We start from the raw sequence: 15555 nt of genomic DNA, 5'->3' as shown, positions 1-15555 counted from the left end.
GCATTAATCGCTGATTCAGCACCCCGCCCACAACCATCAAGGGAAAACTGTCACAATTCTAAGCGTAACAGCGACGTTACCATGGAAACCCGCTAACGGCTAGAGCGATCGAATATATCCTGCTCCTGTCTGTAACTTTATCTCAGTGTTTCTCAACTGGTTTTTACTTCAGGACAGATTTTATATTGGACATCAAGTGTCGACCTGCCATAGATTAAACATAACCTGTATTTAATGTGTCCTGAGTTGCATTTCCTTTTATGTTGCATAGTTGTGTTCATGGTTTTTCAGTATGAACATGCATCAAGTGACATTATTTTTGTTGTTGATGTCAAAATCTACAGAAACTGTACTTATATGGGCCCATTATTATGACATTTGTTACCTAATATTACATTTTTATACACAGAAGGAAAGGCTCCTCATTACCATGGTTAGGTCAGTGTTAGTCTTAAATAATAGTAATAATAATAAATTTATGTATTTATGAAAAATACATACTAGCTTAAACCAGGGGCGTGTCTAGGGGAGGCTGGGGAGGCAGTGCCTCCCTAGGATTAGCTCTGCCTCCCTGAGAATTTGAGAGCTTCAGCCCCCAATGTTTTGAGTGTAGCCCTGAATGTATTTTGAATAGTTGACTGACAAATATGAAACCGGACAAAAGCCTATGTAAACCCCCGAAATCATAAGTTGCCTTATTTCACTGTGCTTTGGCTTTGCACATACTGCATACAGCCTGTAAAAATAGACATAGGCATAATCTAGCCTATAGAATAAGTTCCTCTCAGTAGCCTATTGGCGACTCCGTTTCTTCCTCTCTGTTGAATATGCAGCAGGTAGAGGAGGAGCTTGCACAGTCTTTGACATCAACTAACGTTACTTAGTGGCGAGTTACCGGCAATTAGTAGGAAAGAGAGCAAAAATTAAGCAAATGAGGCTTTGGAGATTTTTCCGAAAGAAGTCAGTGGGTAAGAATTCACATTTGTTTTTGTCCTTAAAGTCTTAAGATCATCATCTAGCTGGCTTTCACCCACAGTAGACTAAACCTCAAGAGTTGTAGCCTCTAACCTCCTTGTTTAGATTGACAGCTTGGTAGCTCCGAGTTAACGTAGTCGCCTCTCACGCGGTTCGAGCCCCGTTCGGAGTGTACTTTTCTTGTTTATCAGATGTTGTTTTCGCTAAGGATAACCAATAAGCATTAACATAAAATGTATGTGTGACTTGTTTTGTGATATTAGTTTGTAGGAAATATACACTTTGATTTGATTAAATGGTTTTGTAGAGTGTAGCAAAGATGAGCTACAGACTGAGGAGCAGCAGCAGCTGTGCCAGAATCAGGCATGGAAACTGGTAACAATTAATAAGTCACTTTACTTTAGAGAAAGTTAAAAGTGAAACATTGTTTATCTCAATGATCCTAATGAAAGGATTTTGACAGATGAATTATTCTCATAGAGATGATGAGAATTATATACAGGTCGATGCCATAGTGTGTCAATGAACTTAGACTAAAGTCATTCATGTATTGCTTTAACTATTTATGTCAAAAAATATAAATTATTTATATTCAATATTTTTTTTACCTCACTTTACTCACTATAATATAACTCTTTTGTGATGACTTTATGTTAATGTACATGAAAATTCAAGAATCATGATAGATCTAAGGGCAATCCCACTGATCTGCTCTTCCCAATACATTTTCTTCAATGGTATTGGTCCACAATTTGACATATGTAGCACTTGATGAATTAGTTGTTTGAAGCTGATTGCAATAAGTTATGTGCTGTATCTGTTCTTTTGCATCACAGATGATTCAGGGAGGAGAGAGGATGTTGAGGATAGCACTAGAGTGGAAGATTTAGGAACTGTAGAAACAGGCCCAGCCAGAGCAAAACTCAAAGAATAACCACTCACCAGCTTTGGACTACAGGGAAGTGGTTGCTAGTGTGAAAATAAAATTGTCTGGGCTAAGCCCCGGATGTCCTTCAATGCTGGAAACGCCTCTACATCTGATGATAAATTACAATTTAAAAGTGGATTGTTTTGTGCCTATTTTTCCATCACTAGCAGATGAGTGAGGTCTGACATAACAAAAATCCCTATAAGCCCTATAGTCTAATAGGGGCCCTGTGCCTATCTCTGGGTTCCTGGCTTAGAAAAAGATATGCACTAAAACAGATTGTATGTAGTATAGCTTAATTTTGCGCCTATTTTTTCAATTGTTTATGTTGCCCCCCAAACAAGCCAAATGCCCCCCCCAAACATGATATCCTGGTAACCCCTCTGGCTTAAACACATCTTGAAATTTAAACTGCCACTGTTGAGGTCTACATTCTATCTTTTGATTATTTCATATGAAACTGAAACATTTTGTCAAAATATAACAGTTACATTTACTCTTGTAAAATCCTGAAACAAATTTGTAAAGGTGATGGTGTGTAATATTTTAATATTGTGTAATAGTTCATATTTTTTACTATTTTGGTTAAGGGGCCACATCGGGTTTTAAGTAGTGCATGTCCATATTTTATTGCTTTTGAGATACAATGTTCTGCATTTATTTGGTTTTTGTAACTTTTAAGCCCAGAAATAGTTGTGTAGCTACTCAATTTTCTGAAGTGTATCTGTGACTAGTGAGACTATTCTGCAATTGCCTAAAGAATTGTATTGCTCTACAAAGATAGATACTTTTCTATCAGGCATTAAAAACTCAATAAAGGCAGAGATTATACATTTATTTTGCCAACTCTACTTCCCTGTTCATTTATTATTCAGTTTGAATAATAATAAAAAAAAATTTATAGAACGACTAATGTTTGTCGCAAAGCGGACGAGTTTACTCTTTATTTTCTTTCTAAAACTTGTCATGATGCGTTTCTCCTCGATGGTTTTTCAACACTCAACAGAATAACACAGGCTGCATGAATATGATAAATAATTACTGCATGAGTTACATTAACATTCAGGTGCGAAGGGACTTACGTTTCTAAATTGCACAAATAAAAAATACATTTACATATTCGTCTCTGGCTTGCAATATTTTCAAACATGTTCATTTCATACATTTTCCGAGGGTGAAATCCATTGCCTGCCTGTTAACATTGAAGATAAAAAATAATAATAAAATAAGTGAATTGTAAAGTATTTGTCTTTGTTTGAATAACTACTCAACCCTATCTTACACATTAATACTGGAAAAAGAGCCCCTTTGGTGTAAAAACACATTAAGTCATTTTACGGCGGGATTTAGAATGATGACCATTCACCGTAAATTAGGGCTCCACCTCCCAACAGAAGCCAATTTAAACACTGGTTAGCTTAAAAAAACAGGGCGCAAAAAGAATAGAATGTTGTTTGGCATTATATTGATCTCTTTCTCTATTTATGTCCACATTATAGCCTAAGCGCCTACTCACAATAAAAACGAACTGCTGCTCGGTGACGTAGCTCAGTGGTGCAAGGGAGGCGGGACCCACTAGGGGGCCTCAGCACACTTCCAATCTCTTACAATTATTTAAAATATGATAGATTCTTTTTTCATTATTTTATTTTTAATAATTATTATAATTCAGTTTACTGAAAATGCTTAAAAAAATTTAAAAACTCCCTTCAACCGCTTGTTTTTTTTAATGAAGAATATACAGTTCTAGACCTTTCTGGACCACAAGTTTTATATCTTTTAATTGATATATCTTATAATATAAATATCTAATAGCCTACATGGGGGGCCTTCGAATATTTTCTCCAACAATGGGGACCTTGGAGTCAAAAAGTATGAGAACCACTCACGTAGCTTATACTTTGGAGGGCAGGGTTTTGTAAAGAGGGGGCGTGTCTAATTTAACGGCCCAGTCTCTATATTCAGCCCCGCCCCTTTTCAGCGCCACGTGTTTTGTCTCGGTTTGCATTGAAGCTACTGAGACAAGTAGATCAAAACGGGTTATGTGTGGGAGCACAGTTAAGTGTTTTTCATCAAGTGTTGATGGTGTGAGTCTACAGCACCTAGCTACTACATGAAAATGCTAGTGAGGAGTTTTTCTGTCACTTAAAATTTTCGGTTTTGCAAGACTCTCATAGGTCAATAGGACTTGGTAGATCACTTTCGGACAGCTATGAAACAGAAACAGAAATCAGCCCGGGATTTTACATAGAAACTGCAAAACATATCGCGGTGCCGTTTTGTGGTCCATTTTGCATAACACGGCGGCTCATTTTAGCTTATCGTGGCCCATTCTGCCCGTTTCGCAGACGACCCACCAGCCCGCTCGGTTCTCCCGATGGCCAGTCCACCCCTGGTCGGCCTCAAAGTGTGGAATAATATATTGATGTGATTATTCATATAACGATATTTGGGCCATACAAATTACGGAGTTTTCCAGGAGAAATAACAAAACAGGAGGGAGTGTTGACAAGTATGGGTAATGTTAACTTAGAGATGGAATCCAGCACCAAAAAAATAAATAAATAATTTATCTACTGAATCCTGTCTGGCTAAGTGGGAACATGAAAACTAGATTGAACATCAGCAGAGCATTTGATTCCTGGAGGGACCTTCATTCGGTTTTGCTAATCAAAACCGACCCTGAATTGGCGTTCTTCTTATTGGACAGGTAAGCTTACATAACTGCAAAGCATGTGAAATATAGTGCCATAAGGATTGATATGTGTAATTTTAGCTAACTTGATCTTGCCTGCTAACGCTGACGAATTGCAAGCTACCTTGCTTGGTAACTTTCAAATAATTTCAACGATCTTCTCTTTATACTAAAAGTCAGGTTTATGTCAATGTTAATCTGTAATTATTCAGCAAGGTAAACTACAATAATACATGAAATGAATGCTAGACAATTTTCAAGATAATGCAAAAAGCTCTATTTATTATTGTAACGTAACTTGGTTATACTGAAAATACATACATTCTATTATTATAAAACAATAGTGCATCGATATATCAAAATGACAGTTGTGATGAAATCACATCAATAATGAATTGTGTCAACATATTTATAATGTATAAACAGCTACTGTCATCATCCACCAAAGTTAGCTAACAGCTATTGATAAAGCTGGCTAGCTAACTAACGCTGACATAGGCTATTTTATAAATGCACTCAGTGTATTATGCAAAGAAAGTGATTATTTCAAACTACAGCCTTGCATAGTCAGACCTATTTCCACACTTATTTTAGCCCTGTTCCAGCATTGGAGATTTGAATATAATATACAGTCTCAAAGTTTGTAGCAAAACAATGGTAACTGTGTAATTTTAATTATGCTACCTCATCGGTTAGCATGATGTCAGTGAATTGATGCTAGCTCTAGTCCCTATGGAGTGTGTGCACGAGCACAAGCAACAGGTAGCTGTCTGCAGTTCACTTAACGGCCACAGGTGTCATTAATAACAAGGGTTTCTGAATCTTACATACTGCACCTTTAGGTTAAAGTAATTAAAACTCATGTTTTAACCATTCCATAGATTTTATATTAGTAAACTATAGTTTTGGCAAGTAATTTAGGACATCTAATTTGTTCATCACATGAGTCATTTTTCCAACAATTGTTAACAGACAGATTGTTTCACTTTTAATTGTCTATATCAATTCCAGTGGTTCCGAAATTTACAAACTCTAAACTAACTGTGCCTTTAAGCAGCTTGTAAAATTCCAGAAATGATGTCAAGCCTTTAGACAATTAGCCAGTTATCTTCAGATAGGAGGTGTAATGAATTGGAAGTGTACCTGTGGATGTATTTTAAGGCCTACCTTCAAACTCAGTGCCTCTTTGCTTGACATCATGGGAAAATCAAAAGAAATCAGCCAAGCCCTCGTAAAGAAATTGTGGACCTCCACAAGTCTGGTTCATCCTTGGGAGCAATTTCCAAGTGCCTGAAGGTAGTGCGAATCAATCCCAGAACAACAGCAAAGGACCTTGTGAAGATGTTGGAGGAAACAGGTAGACAAGTATCTATATCCACAGTAAAACGAGTCCTATATCATCATAACCTGAAAGAAGATACTGCTCCAAAACCACCATAAAAAAGCCAGACTACAGTTTGCAAGTGCACATCGGGACAAAGATCTTACTTTTTGGAGAAATGTCCTCTGGTTTGATGAAACAAAATATTAACTGTTTGGCCATAATGACCATCGTGATGTTTGGAGGAAAATGAGTGAGGCTTGTAAGCCGAAGAACACCATCCCAACCGTGTAGTATGCGGGTGGCCGCAAAATGTTGTGGGGTGCTTTGCTGCAGGAGGGACTGTTGCACTTCACAAAATAGATGGCATCATGAGGAAGGAAAATTATGTGGATATATTGAAGCAACATCTCAAGACATCAGGATTGAAGTTAAAGCTCAGTCGCAAATGGGTCTTCCAAATGGACAATGACCCCAAGCGTACCTCCAAAGTTGTGGCAAAATGGCTTAAGGACAATAAAGTCAAGGTATTGGAGTGGCCATCATAAAGCCCTGACCTCAATCCGATAGAAAATTTGTGGGCAGAACTGAAAAAACGTGTGCGAGCAAGGAGGCCTTAAATACTGACTCAGTTACACCATTTCTTTCTGGAGGAATGGGCTAACATTCTACCCAAAACGTTTGACCCAAATTAAACAATTTAAAGGTAATGCTACCAAATACTAACAAAGTGTATGTAAACTTCTGACCTACTGGGAATGTGATAAAATAAATAAAAGCTTATATATATCATTCTCTCTACTAATATATATTCTCTCTAGTATTTATTTCAAATAAAAAAGTTAAATAGTGATCCTAACTGACCTAAGACAGGAAAGTTTTCTATGATTTAATGTCAGGAATTGCGAGTTTAAATGTATTTGGCTAAGGTGTATGTAAACTTCTGACTTCAACTGTACGTCTATGTTGTCATCACTTAAACAAACAAATTGTCATAATTAAACATTACTTGAAATGTCTTGTTTTGGAGCCATAACAAGCCTATGTTTCTTGAACTTCTTTGGTTTAAAAATCTATACAATTCAGAGTTAAAGTGTTAATAACTCAAACAATCAAGTACAAAACCCATTAGCCCTTGCACATGAATCACTTTATTTATCATCAGCGATCATTATATTTTATAGCACAATAAAGAAGCAATAAAGTGTTGCCACATAAACATAGTATTATCTTTTGTAATGATTACATAAAATACAGAAAAAAATATGCTCTTTTAAACAGGGTAAAATTGTCAAACCTTCATGTCTTAATGTTGGACATAAAATATAATACAAGTTTAATATTTAAATGAGCCAATCCAGTATGCCCTTTAAAAAGCAACAGATCTGCTGAAATTAATTGATTTTCAGCTAATCTCACCATTACAGATGCAAATGACTATATTACACTCCATTGCACAGGTCATCACAAAATGTTTAACACCCTACCTGGTGTAAAACTACAGCTCCTGTAATACCAGCTATGCTACCTAATTGTAATTAAAGCGTAATTGTAATTTCTAATTTGTCATTTATTTTATGCCTAAATCCAAAATTATGTTTAGTCAATTTACATTGTATTACACAGGACAATTCCCTATAGCCACTGTGATTGCTCAAGGACTGACACTTGCAAGGGTTCAACTTACAACCTTTAAGTCACCAGTCTATAACCACTACACCAGTTTGATAGTTCAAGCAACTATTTCATCTGCCATAGGTCATCCCATAAGTCCCTGCTTTTACGTTTCCTCGACCTCACTGTAAAGTCTACAATAAACTTTTACAGATGCTCCCAGAACTCATTATAAAATCATCCAGTAATTCTAGAATAAAAGGTGTTATAAATATTTACTTTGAAAAGAACAGTAGCCTGTTTATGAGAGACAGAGACAGAGAGAGACAGCCTGTATCTGTTTATGGTGTTCTTTCTATAAAATTATAAAAACTTTGAGTATTATTTCATTATATTGGTTTATGACTATGGTCTTCTTTTAGTACCATGGTATATTAATTAACCATGGTTAATGACATGGGAATGACATGATTCCACCACAGCTCATTTTTAAAGATTTTAAAGAAATGTTTTTCTCCATTCTACTCATGTGGGCCATTCTACTCCACAACCAGAAATAAGTGATAGGATTTGAGCTTGGCAAAAGGGCAGTGCATGATCACTCACTGTCTGACCAATGTTTACTGACCAGTGCACATTTCCAGGGCTGTTGAAAGATGTCCTAAATATTATTAGAAATGAGCTTTAAAAAATCTATTCATTTATGAAATATTTCCCATTACATCTGGAGTGTTGAAAAGCTATATTTATGACCTCGTTTGATGATCCTGTGGCTAAAGATTTAAACTTTAGTTTGTTCTAATGCACAAGTAAAGCTTCAGAATAAGCATTTGTGTGTTGCGCTATCATCATGCTTGCTGAAACAGGCAGTCCTGAAAGTTTTTTTTTTTTTTTCACAGTAGCGTGGAATGGAAATTTAAGCCCAGTTTTTGAGTCAGCCCACATTGGGATGTCTTGAATTTGTGTTTTGTAGTGTATAAGTTAGTTAGTTAGTTAGTTAGTTAGTTTTGATTCAACCAGGTAAAAATACAAATTAAATTAGTTAGTTAATTAGTTAGTTAGTTAAATAGTTCATTTTAATGAGTTTGTTTGTTTGTTTGTTTGTTTGTATTCTACCAGCTAAAATACTAATTTAGTTAGTTAGTTAGTTTGTTAGTTAGTTAGTTTTGATTCAACCAGGTAAAAATACTAAATAAATTAGTTAATTCATTAATTAATTTGTTTTGATTAAACAAGTTAAAAATACTAATTGCGTTTGTTTGTATTCTACCAGCTAAAATACTAATTAATTTAGTTAGTTAATTTTGATTCAACCAGGTAAACACTAATTTAGTTAGTTAGTTATTTAGTTAGTTTAAAATGTGTTCAAAATACTAATTCAATTAGTTAGTTTTTTTTATTAAACAAGTTAAAAAAACTAATTGAGTTTGTTTGTTTAATTTTAATTTTAAGTTAGTTAGTTAGTTAGTTTTGATTTAACCAGGTAAAAAATACTAACTAAATTAGTTAATTAGATCATTAATTAATTAGTTTGTTTTGATTAAACAAGGTAAAAATACTAATTGAGTTTGTTTGTTTGTATTCTACCAGCTAAAATACTAATTATGTTAGTTATTTAGTTCATTTGTATTCAACCAGGTAAACACTAAGTTAGTTAGTTAGTTAGTTAGTTAGTTTGTATTCAACCTGGTAAAATACTAATTGAGTTAGTTGGTTAGTTAGTCTTTTCACCTAGTTGAATGAAACTAAATGAGTTAGTTAGTTAGTCAGTTAGTTAGTTAGTTAGTTAGTTAGTTTTACTCTTATTTGTAACTTCTTTGTAACATATTTGTCAGCTGTCAGATTGTTTTATGCATAATACATGATATCCTGATATAAATATTGCAGTATCTTGTTTTTTTTTTCTATTTTAAATCTGGACCACATGGATTTGTCTATAATGTACAGTCTTACTTGAATCCTTTCCCATGCAAATGTACACACACATCTTCCCCTCATTCAGATAGGCTTCCTTCCTTTGCCCATATGCTTTTGTATGGAGAGCCACCCATTTATTTAAAAAAAAATAATAAGCACTTGTTTATAGAGCCTGGGATTAAAAATAACATAAAACAGGCACTGCGTTGTGCAGCATCAGCTGGTGATCACATGTTGCAGATTTGACCATCCGTGCTAACTATGAAAAAAAAAAAAACATGAAAGAAAAGCACTAGCGACGAGATATCCGATGTCTTGTTCAAAGTTAAAATAAAAAAGGTTAAATCAAATTTGACAATGGAAAGATCACAGGTCTGTGCATTTGGCCATCCTTAAGAGACATTTTTATTGTCAAAAATGTGAGCTTAATCAGAGCTGAGTTTGATGACCACCAGGACTACACCCCCATAAGTAAAAAACCACATCATTTTTGTGTGCATGTTTTTATTTCCATTTTTTTGTCTGTTAGTTTAGCATAAATCTACTTAATGTAATCCAGGGTGGGTTTGCACAGTTTTTCTCCTTTGAAAGCTATAAAATATACACTAAAAATGGTTTTGTCAGGTAACCAAAAAAGTTGCTTCATGTGGTAACATCTAAATGAACTGGTATTACATAAAAAAATGTAATCTGACTAAATGATATTGACAAATTAGTTAACAACAATGAATATAATTTGTTTTTATACATTGTGGATAAATATATTATTGAGGTAACAATTGCATGGTTTCCAGTTTTGGAAGTAAGAAATAAAAAATAATTAAAATTAGAAATGTTTAACCTAAAAATGTGCTTCATGTGGTAACATCTAAATGAACTGGTTTTTTTTTCAAGTCAATAATATTACTTAACATAACCGATTTAACCTGAACTGATTTTAAGCTTTAGATCAAGTAGAAATAACTCTAGTAAGGTACAACTTTGGATAATTTCAATGTCACACAATATTTCCTACATTTTGTCTCTATTTTTTACTCCATGTACCAACTACTACCAAAACCAATATGACAACCATACCAACCCCTTTCATATGATTTTATCATATGAAATAATCATTTATTATTTATAAAATTTTTGCTTGGGGGGGTTGATGTATTGTTTTGGTTTTGAAAAGATGTCTTACTTCACCTGACTTTTTTATGTCTTGATCAAATCAATGATTTTGAGTCAAAGAGGTAAACATTCTAATGCTACTGTACATTTTGGTGGCAGCACTTACTTCTGACCCCAAAATGTACCAGTTCAAACCAACCTCTGTAGCCTGACATCCTGGTCCATCATAACTAAAGTTTGTGATAATACGTCTGTATACCTTCAATCCATTATAAGAAACAACACTTTGACAGTTCATTGTAGCATATATCTTTTCCCATGTACTTCTTTTCAGTGTTGTCGCCCACAACTCTGAGTGAAGGTCCCTCAGTTGCCTGCGCTCATGGATGCTGGCAGGCTGAAAATGGGAGGCATAACATAGCCCAAGAAGCATGAAACAGTCTCACCCACACACTCCCGACTGATGTAGCCCATGGAGACCAGTGCTTCTTCATGTTCAGACTCGTAGCTTCCTCAAAGCTAAAACGTCTTCCTCAATTTGTTCATTTGTTTAGTAAATTTGACAAAACTCCTTCCCGGTGAGATCACCACTTTTGTTGATGTCTGTATGCCTAAGGCCATTTTTATGGTTTTATTTTTTATTTTGTTAATCTACAGAGCATTTGTTTCTCTCTCTCTCTCTCTCTCTCTCTCTCTCTCTCTCGATTGCAACATGAAACACCTCATTCATTTGGCAATGTTATATGTTTGCAGTGCTTTTCTGTCATGTGATTTATGTGACAGATATGTAAAGTCGTGCATTAAAAGAATTCTCTGCTGATTAATCACTGTTATACTGTCATAAGTCATTTGCTATAACAACTGCCAGTTTGCTTATGTTGCTGTCTGTCCTGTAATGTGGAATGGTCATGGAAAAGAAAAGATGTGTTCCTTTTCACTGAAATCGTTGCACTGCGATGGCTTTCAGAAAATAACTCAAAGAGTCGCGAAAATGTTGAAGTTTTGTTTCAAACTACCAACTCTCCATGGAAAACTGGCCTCTTGGTATTTTCTAAAGTGAAGATTTGTGAAAGAAAGTATCCGTTATGAAACTTGAGTATAGAAACTGATTATGATATATGAGCAGATCTTTTTTAACCATTTTGCAAAAAATAGAAGTTTAATGAATGCTGAATAAAATGCACCATACACATTAGTTATCATCATAATTTTTTTCAATAATTGTCCTTCTGATCAATAAAATTTATAAGGCAAGGCCCCCAATTTTCAGGGTAGTGGTCAAATAATGTTAATTACAAATGGACAATTTTCTATTAGATATGGTCTCCCCAATTCGATATATGTGGTTACAGCTTTCGTATATTGTATGGTCACTTTAGTATACATTTAAAGTTATTCTGTAAAAATTCAAGAGATAATTGTGTAAGAATTTACATTAATGTTCCCTTTGTTAAGGTTTTATAAAAGGGTTAATTAATGACTAATAAGACATTTACAAATGCACAATAAATAATTTATACACAATCAATACAGCAACATGCATATAAAAGCAAGAGCGTTTAACTTGCTTATTATAAATGCTTAATTAATATACTTATGAATAATTTATTCATGATGTATGTCATTATGCAGCCAAATAAACTAATATCAAATTAAAAGGAGGGATTATGTCATTTTGCTACTGTCCGCTTTGTGTTATATTCATCACTATAATATCTTGACTCATATGTGTTTTTACTTTCCTCGTCATCTTGATGTCAAAAGAACTAGTCCTAGTTACCTAAAGTAAAAAACAAAACCTTTTTGATCTCCATGATCATTCACAGCATAATAAAGCCTAATGACCATTAAACCATACTTCACTTTTTTTGCACAGGTTTCCAATGCTTGCTTAATAAATTCCTTAATAAATGCTTCACATGTGTCCTTTTTACATCTTCATAGGTTACTAATGTTGAATAAGTGTTATTAAGCATTTATAACATGTGAGATAAAGTCTGTGACTCCACACTGATTTTTTTAACAGTGAGCCCTTGCTGCCAATACAAATGTGCCTGTCACACTTTATATGAGGTTTCTTGAACTACCATGAACTAATGGATGTGCAATTTTATCATCTGTCGGCATGATGCCGGTGAATCACGTTCAGTCTCTTTGTACTTAACGTCATTGTTTTGGCCGATGCTTGCTCGCACGTGTCCCTATGGATTGTGTCCATACAGCAACTTTAAGGAATAGGATTAGGGATAGTTTTAGAGTTAGTGGTAAGGTTAACAGTGTAACAACATAATAAGTACATTTTATCAAATGTTTAAGTACATAGTAGTTGTACACCTAATATAAAGTGGGTCCAGTGCACCTAACTGGGGACACTGACATCATGTACTTTTTCATACAGAAATGTGCAGTACATACAGCACCACTTTTAAATGTATTGTAATTTTGTTTTCTACCAACATTCAAATGACCGAACAAAAAAGAAAAAGAAGGTCTTTAACATTTTCCTAAATAAACAGAAATTGTTTTACTTCTCTCTCAGTAAAGTAATTTTACATTCAACAGTTAGCAATATAAACAACCCACTCTTTACATGTGAACCCATTAGCCTAAATAATGAAGACAAGGCTTTTCTGTGTTTATTAAGCACAATAGCCAATATGTTTACACCACATTAGTTTCCCCACCAAAGTTTGTAAATGATACTAAATCACAAACGTCTGCCATGTCAAGGGTATTTGGTGCATATGGCAATCACCTGTTTACAGTTATTGTTTAAACCCATTAAAGAAGTGTTTGTGCTTTTGAGACCTTTGTACGGCACTGTTAAGAAAAATCACTTCTTTTTTCACTCACATGAGACCTCTCCAAAGGTTTGGCATAATGCCGGTAGTTTGATTTGTGTACCGTGTAACAGTGCACAGCGAGATTGACAAATTCCCTCTCCCCATCCTGGCCCTTTATTAAACACAGTACATAATGGGGCAGGACTTCCTCTATTGTCTAGGCTCGGGTGTGGACCAGAGCTCTTCATAGCCACATTGTGCCTCTTTTCCTCTTCTCCCATTCTGCCTTAAGAAGCAGCAAGAGTCATTGCACCAATAAAGGAGCTGGGGCCCCACTTCACTTATTTATGTACAATATATTGTTTTTTAGTTCATTAAAGAACTTAAAATGTTAAATAAAAAATTAAACACATTCTATTTATGTATCATATGGTATATATACACAGTACTGTGCAAAAGTTTTAGGCACTTGGGAAAAATGTTGCATAGTCAGGATTTCTTCAAAAATAATGCCATAAATGGTTTTCATTTATCAGATAACGTCATACAAATTCCAGTAAAAATAAAAAAGCTAAATCAATATTTGGTGTGACCACCTTTGCCTTCAAAACAGCACCAGTTCTCCTAGGTACACCTGGACACAGTTTTTCTTGGTTGTTGGCAAGTAGGATGGTTGATGGTTGTTGTTGGCAAGTAGGATGGTTGATGGTTGTTGTTGGCAGGTAGGATGGTTGATGGTTGTTGTTGGCAGGTAGGATGGTTGATGGTTGTTGTTGGCAGGTAGGATGTTCCAAGCTGCTTTTGCACAGTACTGTATATTTAGAAATATCACAGGTACAAAGAATGTATTAAAGGAATGATTCACCCAAAAATTATGCATTCCAGAGCTTTGCAGATGTACATTTCTGATATTCTAAAACTAGATATAGGTATAAAAAGCTTATTCTTAATAATGTATTTGGGCTCTCGAAAATCATGGTTTTGACATTATTGTTTTTAGTGAATAAGTAACATTTTGAGTACATTAACTAACATTAGATAGTAACGTAATTTGCCCTTCAAACCAATGTTTTGCTGAAAAAAAAAAAAAAATAGCTTCATACTACAGTATGTGAGCCACCTTTAGTTTCGACCATTGAGAATGGTTAAAAATGACCAATTTACCACATTGGGCCACATATGTCTGTGATTTAACCATATAGGGCAAAGACACAAAAAGGAAAGTTTGTTCAAAACTAGAATCTAAACAGATATTAAGATATTTGTAATATGTCTGGAGTTATAGACACTTCAACTTTTTTTTTTTGTTTTCATTTTCAAAATCATATAATGGCACACAATGGCATATAATGGAACAAGGCGTGCTGAAATCAACTGATATAAGTTTTAGACCTACTAATCTCTTTGTAAAAATAAAATTATGATGCTGTCATCTCAGACTGATCTCAAAGTAGGTTACATTTTCTTTACTTAATATCGGTCTGTGCTTACTGATATTTGAAACATTGCCCTCAGTGGCCAAAGCAGTAAGTGTTGTTGCGCATATGGACATTTTCTGAGTGTGATGTCCACATAGGGGCGCCAAAAGCGAGTTGTGAAGCGAGTTGTTATAAACAAAAGAATCGTTAACTCAGTAAATATTGATCCATGGCATTTAATATTTTGGCTTTCGTCAACATTTCTGTTTATCTTTCACCAGTATGAAAAAATAACAATAAACATAGTCATTTGCTTCACAGCCACTATGAACTGTTGTTGAATGTAAAAGAGCTGTCTGAAAATTCTTACAGGTTTGGAGGGTAAACAGTGACTTTTTTTGTATTATCTTTTGATAGCCTAATAATTTAATTTATGTATCAATTAATCTCTTTCAACATTCCCAAAAATTATATTATGAAAATATGAGCCGTTGGCTTCTCAATCTTAACATACTGCACAATTATTGTTAGTATACTATTATAATATATAGTATACTGGTTTAGTTTTGCAACATAAACGTCATACTTCTAAACATGCAAGACATTATGTCACACATTTGCGAGTATATGTGTCTGCATTTGTGTGTATGTGAGTTATAAAGGAAAATATAGTTGTGTGTCTGCCCCTGTATGCACTTTGCATTTGTTTGCATGTGAGCACATTTATGTACATTCACTTAACATCGCCATTATAATCTGTATTCATTTTTGTGGTCAAATGGACACTTTTG

This window comes from Xyrauchen texanus, chromosome 5 (assembly GCF_025860055.1).
Source record: "Xyrauchen texanus isolate HMW12.3.18 chromosome 5, RBS_HiC_50CHRs, whole genome shotgun sequence".
Lineage (NCBI taxonomy): Eukaryota > Metazoa > Chordata > Actinopteri > Cypriniformes > Catostomidae > Xyrauchen > Xyrauchen texanus.
This window is presented reverse-complemented; position numbering follows the sequence as displayed.